Source organism: Chiloscyllium plagiosum, chromosome 15 (assembly GCF_004010195.1).
Source record: "Chiloscyllium plagiosum isolate BGI_BamShark_2017 chromosome 15, ASM401019v2, whole genome shotgun sequence".
Lineage (NCBI taxonomy): Eukaryota > Metazoa > Chordata > Chondrichthyes > Orectolobiformes > Hemiscylliidae > Chiloscyllium > Chiloscyllium plagiosum.
Genome location: NC_057724.1, coordinates 29,588,349 through 29,597,586, shown reverse-complemented (window position 1 = coordinate 29,597,586; position 9,238 = coordinate 29,588,349). Strand labels below are relative to the sequence as shown.

Here is a 9,238-nt window from a genome sequence, read left to right as displayed (position 1 = left end):
GAGGCAAGAGTGTGGTGCTGGACAAGCCATCAGGCCAGGCAGCATCCGAGGAGCAGGAGAATCGACGTTTCGGGCAAAAGCCCTTTATCAGAATTTATATTGCCCATTGTTGTCAGTGTCTCACCAACGTGAGGTGATGTTTCGTTCAGAGTCCTGCCCGAACCGTCGACTTTGCCTGACTTGTTGTGTCTTTTCCAGCGCCACACTTTATCAACTCTGATTTCTCCAGGATCTGCAGTCCCCATTGTGTCCTTGGTTAAGCGACCAGTCTGGCAGTTTATGTAAATTCCCTGTCCTATGGTACTATGATCCTGCCCAACTAGCTACTTGACGAAGGAGCAGCGGTCGGAAAGCTTGTACTTTCAAATAAACATGTGGGACTATAACGTCGTGTTGTGTGATTTTATATATAAAAATAAAATATAAGGGTGAAGCCGTTTAACATTGTATACTAATGAAACTGTGGTCATTATTTACTCATCCTGTCTAATTATGGGAAACAACGGATTTCAAATACAGAAATGTGGTGATATGTAAGATGATGCTGCCACATTGACAGGTCTCCACCAATCCTTGACAGGGCAGAAAAGGCGCACCCTCTTGGCTTTTAGATTTACCATTGATTGACAGCTGTGTGGTTGGGAGGGTAGGGATGGGGCTGGAGGATAGCTCACGCATGTGCGGTGAAGGGGAGGGAATGGGCTGAATTGGGCGGTCAGCTAAAACCCTAGTTATCTCAATTGTTGTTAGTCTTGACGTACTGGATGGAAGTGGCTGCTTGTTTTTGTTTTTGAAAAGTTGTTTCTCTTCGGTTCCTCTATCTAGGAGGTCCTGGTTGGAAGAGCAGCGGTAAGGCCTAGTGTTAGCCGCCGAATCTATCCACAGGATGCCGCCGCTCTGGTGTTCTGTTCCCCGGGTTAGGGAAACTTGAGTAGGGCCTTGGAGGACCGGGGGGGGAGGAATGTGCAGGAGTTTCGCCTCAGCTTCTTGTAAATAACTCTGTGTGGAACTCAACGTGGTGTATGTCGGGAGAGACTTTAATACATTTCGAGATCAGCTTTTCAGTGATTTCCAATTTTTAACAATAGTGGACTTTAAAGTTGGCTTTGGAGAGATGTCAAAATTAAAATAAAAGCTTAAAGCCATCGAAATATCATTTATGCGTATACTAACGCAGGGTCTTTATCCAGTTTTTCATATGGGAAAAATCAGACAAATTAAGTTACACGAAGTAAGAAAGAACGCCAGCAATAATATTGATTTTTGGTTGCTGCTATATTTACATTTTAGGACTGTTCAGAATTCGTGCTCGAAATTTTAGGAAACATTTACTTTTAGGTTTTGTGTGGGAAATTCCGGGCTACTTAAATCTGTTCGTGGTTTGTGCAAAAATGGTAAATGTAACTATAGTTCAATTAAATATTAGCCAACAATGTGGGGGAGGGGGTGTTGTTTTTTAAACCGGTTTTAATCTGAACGTGTAACTGCAGGTAATCTAATGTCACCTCGGATGAACCGTTTTCTGCGTATGAGCGCCTTCTTCATTGCTTAGTACTGCCAACCTGGCTGACTTTCATGGTTCTTCTCTAATGATCAACTCCAAGTAAACACTGAAAAGATTGAATCTTGTCCTCTGGCTCAGCTGTCTGCAATACTTTGTGTATAACTTGAATATTTACATTGAATGTTACAATGGCATCTGCCTCGATTCAATGATTATTGTGGATCATGCAAATAATTGAGAAGTTTGATGTAGTCTTTTGTCGAATTAGCTGATTGCAGTTGAGGGAATCAAATCAAATAAAGCACAGGATCAAGAGCAAAGACCCCTTCAATAGTCTGATTACTTGTTCTTTAAACTAATAAACTGGTATCTGTCTAATGATTACCCCTTTTGCATACACTCTCCATGCACAGATCTTGTTTTACTAATGGTTCTCCAGAGTAAACTCGTTGAGATAATGAAAAACAGGTCTTTCCAGTGTTGATTTTGGAGGTTTCATAATCAGTTACCTTAAATATGCAGTTGATGTCATGTAGCAATTTTCTGACAATTCATTAAGAAGCAGCAGTTTTGATATGATATATCAGTAATTAGGCAAGGCAAGTATACAAGTGTGACAGTTATTTTTATCCACTTGAGACATGGGCTTTTCTAGCTGGCTAATATTTATTGTCTATCTCTAGTCGTCCTTGAGGAGGTGGTGCTAGGCTGCCTTCTTGAAGTACTGTCCATGTGCTGCAGGAAGATCTACAATGCCTTTAGGGAGGAAATTCCAGGATTTTGATCCAATGACAGTGAAGCAGCGGTGAATTTTTTCCAAGTCAGGATGGTGGCTGGCTTGGAGGGGAACTTGATGCATATATCTGTTGCCCTTGTCCCTCTAGATGGACAAGGTCGTGCGTTTGGAAGGTTCTCTAAGAATCTTTGGTGAATTTCTGCAATGCATCTTGTTTATAGTACATATTGCTATTATTGAGCGTCGGTGGTAGAGGGAATGGATGCTTGTGGATATGGTGTCTCTCAAACAGGCTGCTTTGTGCTGGACATTGTCAACCTTCCTCGTGTAATTGGAAATGTACCCATCTAGGCAAGTGGAGAATATTCCATCATACTCTTGCCTTGTAGATGGTGGAGAGTCAGGAGGTGAGTTACTTGCTGCAGTATTCATAACCTTTGACCTGCACTTGGAGCTACTGTATTTACATGATGATGGCAGTTGAGTTTCTGGTCAACGATAACCCCCAGGATGTTGAAAGTGAGGGATTCGGTGATGGTAACAGCATTGACGATCAAGGGACATGGTTAGATTGTCTCTTTAGACTTTGGAATTAGATATTGGCTGGCATTTGTATGGCGCAAATATTACTTGTCATTTGTCAGCCCAAGCCTGGACATTGTCCACAGCTTGTTGCATTTGAACATAGACTGCTTCAGTATCTGAGGAGCTGCGAATGGTGCTGATCATTTTGCAATCATTGGCAAACATTCCCACTTCTGACCTTATGGTGGAGAAAAGGTTTCCTAGGTGTGGTCTAACTAGTGCCTTGTATAGTTGTAACAACTTTGATATTGCATTCCTGTTGAAATCAAGGCCAACATTAGATTTGCCTTCCCTAATATCTGCTGAACTTGGAATATGAGTCTCCAATAATATGGCTAGAATGCTGTGAGGGCCCATAGCCTTTGCAGTATCCTGTGCCTCTAACTGTTTCTTAATATCATGTAGAGTGAATCAAATTGGCTGAAGACTGGTATCTTTAATGCTGGGGATGACTGGAGGAGTACAAGATGGATCATCAATTCTGCATTTCTGGCTGAGGATTGTTACAAATGCTTCTACTTTTTTTGCACTGATATACTTGGCTCTTCCATCATTGAGGATGTGAATATTTGTGGTGCCGCCTCCTCCATTGAGTTGTTCAATTGTCCACCAGCAATTATGACTGGATGAGGCAGGATGGCAAAGCTTAGATGTAATCTGTTGGTTTTGAGACTGCTTAGCTCTATCTACCAGTTGCTGTTTGGCATTCAAGTAGTCCTGGTTTGCACCTTCACCAGGTTGATATCACTTCTAAATATACCTGGTGCTGCTCTTGGCATGCCCTCCTGAGGAACCTGGTGATCGAGGAGAAACTGACCAGACTCTTCAATGAGAAGCAAATTTTCAGAACAAAAAGTAAAATAGAGCTCTCTGGTCTCTTTAATGAGCGTAAAATTACACATCCTGTGAATACTGAAGCCTATATTTCTCAAGGTTTGATTCCAAGTTAAGTGGGAGATATGCTGGACTATGAAGTTGCAGATTGTGTTGGAGTGTGATTCTGCTGTCCTTTACCCACAGCACCTCATGGATGCTCAGTCCTGAGTAAACTAGATCTATTCAAAGTCTGCCTCATTTAGCACAGTGATGGTGCCACAACATGATGAAGTGAAGGCATATCAAAGTAAAGGCGGGACTTCTTGACTACAGAGTTGTGCAGTGGTCACCCTTACTGATAGGTCCAGGACCTATGTATTTGCCACAGGTAGACTGGATGCAATATGTTTTTCCCTCTTGTTGGTTCAGCAACCACCTGCCAGAGACCCAGCTATATCCTTTATGATCCACCTGCTGTGGCTCTGGAGTCACATGTAGTCACAGGTGAGGATGATGGATTTCTTTCCCTGAAGGACATTAGTGAAGCAGATGGGTTTGTCCCACAATCAACAATGGTTTCATAGCCATTAGTAATTTCTTAACTCTAGTTTTGTTTTGTTGTTGAGTTCAAATTCTATCATCTGTCTTGGTGGAATTCAAACCTGTGTCCCCAGAACATTAGCTGAATTTCTGGATTAATAGTGTAGCAAGAATACCATTCGGCCATCACCTTGCCTTGAGAATGCTTAACCAATCATGAAACATCCTGAAGAATGGATAAGCGGGGCTGGTGGTTTTCAGTATCTTTGTCTTTGTTCTTCCCTCAGGCTGATATAGTGGAACTCCTGGTTTATTCCCAAGAAGATGGAAGCACATTTCCCTGGATTTTCTTGCTCACCATCTCTCACCACCAATCCTTGTTGATAGTCTTTGTTTTGGGGGCTGGGCACCTATGCTGTACCAATCACCTGTCTAAAACTTCTCGGCATTTGATATTGGGCAGCTAGCTACTCATGATGCCAAATGATCATTGTCCCCTTACCTACCTCTATTTGAAGGTCAGTTTTCATTGCTTCGAAGAACAGCCCTTCTTATTTTCAGAACATTGCACTCATAGACGTGGGGCCTGATAAATCTTTTGTTTTTGCTTGTGAAAGGCTATTACTACTGTAACACAATTAAATGAGGTTTCATACTACACAGGAAATACCAAATATGGAATACTAAAATATGCAGATTTACAGGGAACCCCAGTTTACAACAGTGACCGATACACTTCAGAGCTGCCATTACCTGTGCAAAAAGTATGTATCAGCATTAAATCAAACACCAAGTGGTTAACCCGTAATTCATACATCTTCTGTTTATCTTCAAGTGTACATTCTGCAATTGCAAAGTTATTTTTTTCCTATCATTGCACTGCTGATAGTGTAGGGTTCTGGTTTGCAGTCAGTTATTTTCTGATTTTTAGGTTGTTCAAATCACACTCAGATCCCTGGTTCTAGATACAGGACTTATATTTAGGGAATGTGAAATAAGAAGGCAGTAAACAGGTGTTTCAGGGCAAAAGAATCTCTGCATCGATTTACAATATAGAAGGTAAGTATAAGACATATAGGTAAATGCAACAAAAAGGGAAATTTACATGATCAACTATACAGAGGACAGTAATGCTATTAAATACACTATTAGCTAGATTAAACATTATTTGAATCTAAAGACAACAGTTTTAATTACAAATACTTTTAATCAGGCTTGAGATTCCAATGCACTGTCACTACTCCCCTTCCACTGTCACTACTCACCTCTCTGCTTGCTAGGTCAGAACTTTGGGGTTTTGCCATTGAGGAAAACATAGTTTTGGATTATAGAATCCTGACAGTGTGGAAACAGGCCGTTTGGCCCAACAAGTCCATATCAACTCTTCCAAGAATGACCCATTCCCCTATCCTATTACTCTACATTTATTCCTGACTAATACATCTAACCTACACAGTCCCTGAACACTGTGCAATTTAGCATGGCCAATTAAACTAACCTGCACATCTTTGGACTCGGGGAGGAAACTGGAGCACGCAGAGGAAACCCACGCAGACACAGGAAGAACGTGCAAACTCCACACTGACAGTCCGGGTCCCTGGTGCTGTGAAGCAGCAGTGCTAACCACTGAGCCACTGTGCTGCCCAGGTTGCTCAGGTTCTTGCTGTTGGTTTTCTTGGTTCAGAACAGGCCCATGTCTGGAAGCTCCTGTTCGGACAGCAGTTGGTTGGTTTCCCCATCTTTGATGTCCTTTGTTCCAATGATGCTCTTGGGAATCTGATTTGTAGCTCTAATGTACAGGAGGTTGAGAGTAGTGAGGTCATAAATAAGGTTTCACGGTCGCATGAGTCAACTGCCAAGCAGGAAGGTGATTTGAAGTGTATCTACTTCAATGCCAGGATCATCTGAAATAAGGTAGGTGAACTTGCAGCATGGGTTGGTATCTGGCCCTTTGATGTTGTGGCCATTTCAGAGACATGGATAGAGCAGAGACAGGAACGGTTGTTGCAGGTTCTGGGGTTTAGATATTTTAGTAAGCACAGGGAAGGTGGTAAAAGAGGGGGAGGTGTAGCATTGTCAAGGAGCATATTACAGTGGCAGAAAAGACGTTTGATGAGGAATCATTGACTGAGGTAGTATGGGGCTGAGGTTAGAAACAGGAAAGGATCGGTCACCCTGTTGGGAGTTTTCTATAGGCTCTGAAAACTTCCAGAGAAGTTGAGGAAAGGATTGCAAAGATGAATCTGGATAGGAGCAAAAGTAATAGGGTAGTTGTTAGGGGGGGGCTTTAACTTTCCAAATATTATTTGCAAATGCTATAGCTCGTGTATTTTAAATGAGTCAGATTTTGTCCAATGTGTGCAGGAGGGTTTCCAGACACAGTATGTAGATAGGCCACGTTGGTTTTGGTACTGGATAATGAACCAGGAGGTAGATGAAAACTTTGGTGATAGTGACCACAATTCGGTTACATTTATTTCCGCAATGGAAAGGGAAAGGTATATACCACGGGGCAAGAATTCTAACTGCGGGAAAGGCAATTATGATGTGATTAGATAAGATTTAGGATTCATAGAATGGAGAATCAAACTGCAGGGGATGGGCACAATTGAAACGTGGAGCTTGTTCAAGGAACAGCTACTGCATGTCCTTGATAAGTATGTACCTGTCAGGTAGGGAGGAAGTAATCGAGTGAGGGAACCATGGTTTACAAAAGAAGTTGAATCTCTTGTCAAGAGGAAGTAGGAGGCTTATGTAAAGATGAGATGTGAAGCCTCAGTTAGGACGCTTGAGAGTTACAAGTTAGCCAGGAAGGACTAAAGAGAGAGATAAAAAGAGCCAGCAGGGAATGTGATAAGTCTTTGGCAGGTAGGATCAAGGAAAACCCTAAAACTGTCTGTAGATATGTCAGGAATAAAAGAATGACTAGAGGAAGATTAGGGCCAGTCAAGTACAGTAATGGGAAGTTGTGCGTGGAGTCAGAGGAGATAGGAGAGGCACTAAATGAACGTTTTCTGTCTTTTTTTCTGTGTGAATACTGACAATGTTGTCAAGGAGAATACTGAGGTTCTAGAAGGAATGGAGGTTCATAGGAGGAAGTGTTAGCAATTTTGGAAAGTGTGAAAATAGATAAGTGGGATTTATCCTACGATTCTCTGGGAAGCTAGGGAATAGATTGCGGAACCCTTGGCTTTAATTTTTATGTTGTCATTGTCTACATGAATAGTGCCAGAAGATTAGAGGATAGCAAGTATTGTCCCTTGTTCAAGAAGGGGAGTAGAGACAACCCTCGTAATTATAGACCAGTGACCCTTACTTCAGTTGTGGGTAAAGTGTTGGAAAGGATTATGAGAGAGGGAATTTATAAGCATTTTGATTAGGGATAGTCAACATGGTTTTTTGAAGGGTAGGTCGTGCCTCACAAACCTTGAGTTCTTTGAGAAGGTGACCAAACAGGTGAATGGGGTAAAGCAGTTGATGTAGTGTATAAGGATTTCAGTAAAGCATTTGATAAGGTTCCCCACAGTAGGCTAATACAGAAAATATGGAGGCATGGGATTGAGGGAGATTTAGCAGTTTGGATCAGAAATTAGCTAGCTGAAAGAAGACTAGATGGTGGTTGATTGGAAATGTTCATCCTGGAGTTCAACTACTAGTGGTGTGCTGCAAGGATCTGTTTGGGGCCACTGCTGTTTGTCATTTTTATAAATGATCTGATGAGGGCATTGAAGGATGGGTGAGTAAATTTGTGGATGACACTAAGGTCAGTGGAGTTGTGGACCGTGCCGAAGGATGTTGCAGGTTATAGAGGAATGTAGATTAGCTGCAGAGCTGGGCTGAGAGATGGGAAATGGAGTTTAATGCGGAAAAGTGTGAGGTGATTCACTTTGGAAGGAGCAACAGGAATACAGAATACTGGGCTAATAGTAAGATTCTTGGTGGTGTGGATGAGCAGAGAGTTCTCTGTGTCCATATACATAGATCCCTGAAAGTTCCTAACCAGGTTGATAAAGTTGTTAAGAAGGTGTACGATGTGTTATCTTTTATTGGTGGAGGGATTGAGTTTTGGAGCCAAGAGGTCATGTTGCAGGTGTAGAAAAATCTGGTGCGGCTGCACTTGGAATATTGCGTACAATTCTGGTTGCCACATTATAGGAAGGATGTGGAAACATTGGAAAGTGGTGGCACAGTGGTTAGCACTGCTGCCTCACAGTGCCAGGGACAAGGGTTCAATTCTAGCCTTGGGTGACTGTCTGTGTGGAGTTTGCACATTGTCTGCATGGATTTTCTCTGGGTGCTCTGGTTTCCTCCCACCATCCAAAGATATGCAGGTTAGGTGAATTGGCTGTGATAAATTGCCCATAGTGTTCAGGAATGTGTAGGTTAGATGCATTAGTCAGGGATAAATGTAGGGGAATGAGTCTGGGTGGGTTACTCTTCAGAGGGTTGGTGTGGGCTTGTTGGGCAGAATGGCCTGTTTCCACACTGTAGGGTTCTATGATTCTAGGATGCAGAGGAAATTTACCAGGATGTTGCCTGGTATGGAGGGAAGCTCTTATGAGGAAAGGCTGAAGGACTTGAGTCTGTTTTTGTTAGAGAGAAGGTGGTCGAGAGGTGACTACATAGCGACGTACATGATGGTCGGAGCATTAGGTAGGGTAGACAGTGAGAGCCATTTTCCTCAGATAGTGATGGCTTGCATGAGGGGACATAGCTTTAAATTGTGGGGTGATAGATATAGCACAGATATCAGAGGTAGGTTCTATACTCAGAGTAGTAAGGGCATGGAATGCCCTGCCTGCAACAGTATAGACTTGGCAACTTTAAGGGCATTTAAATGGCCATTGGAAAAACATATGGATGATATTGGAATAGTGTAGGTTAGACAGGCTTTAGATTGGTTTCACAGGTTGGGCTGAAGGGCCTGTACTTTGCTGTTATGTTCTATTTGCATTATATAATGTCTTTTAATCAGTCTAATTAGGCATGGCACTTCGGGAATATTAAATGAAACCTGAGAACCACAGAAGGCGATGTCCCAGCAGATGACAAAAAAA

At 42.3% G+C, this 9,238-nt stretch overlaps 1 protein-coding gene across 1 annotated transcript in view; it reads left to right on the top strand.

Moving 5' to 3' along the window:
* Window positions 1-689: 689 nt before the first annotated feature.
* The window catches only part of tmlhe (trimethyllysine hydroxylase, epsilon), a 29,305-nt gene continuing 20,756 nt past the window's right edge, over window positions 690-9,238 (top strand). The window contains exon 1 of the mRNA XM_043704589.1: window positions 690-849. The gene's annotated coding sequence lies outside the window, so the exon portion shown is untranslated. The remainder of the gene's footprint in view (window positions 850-9,238) is intronic.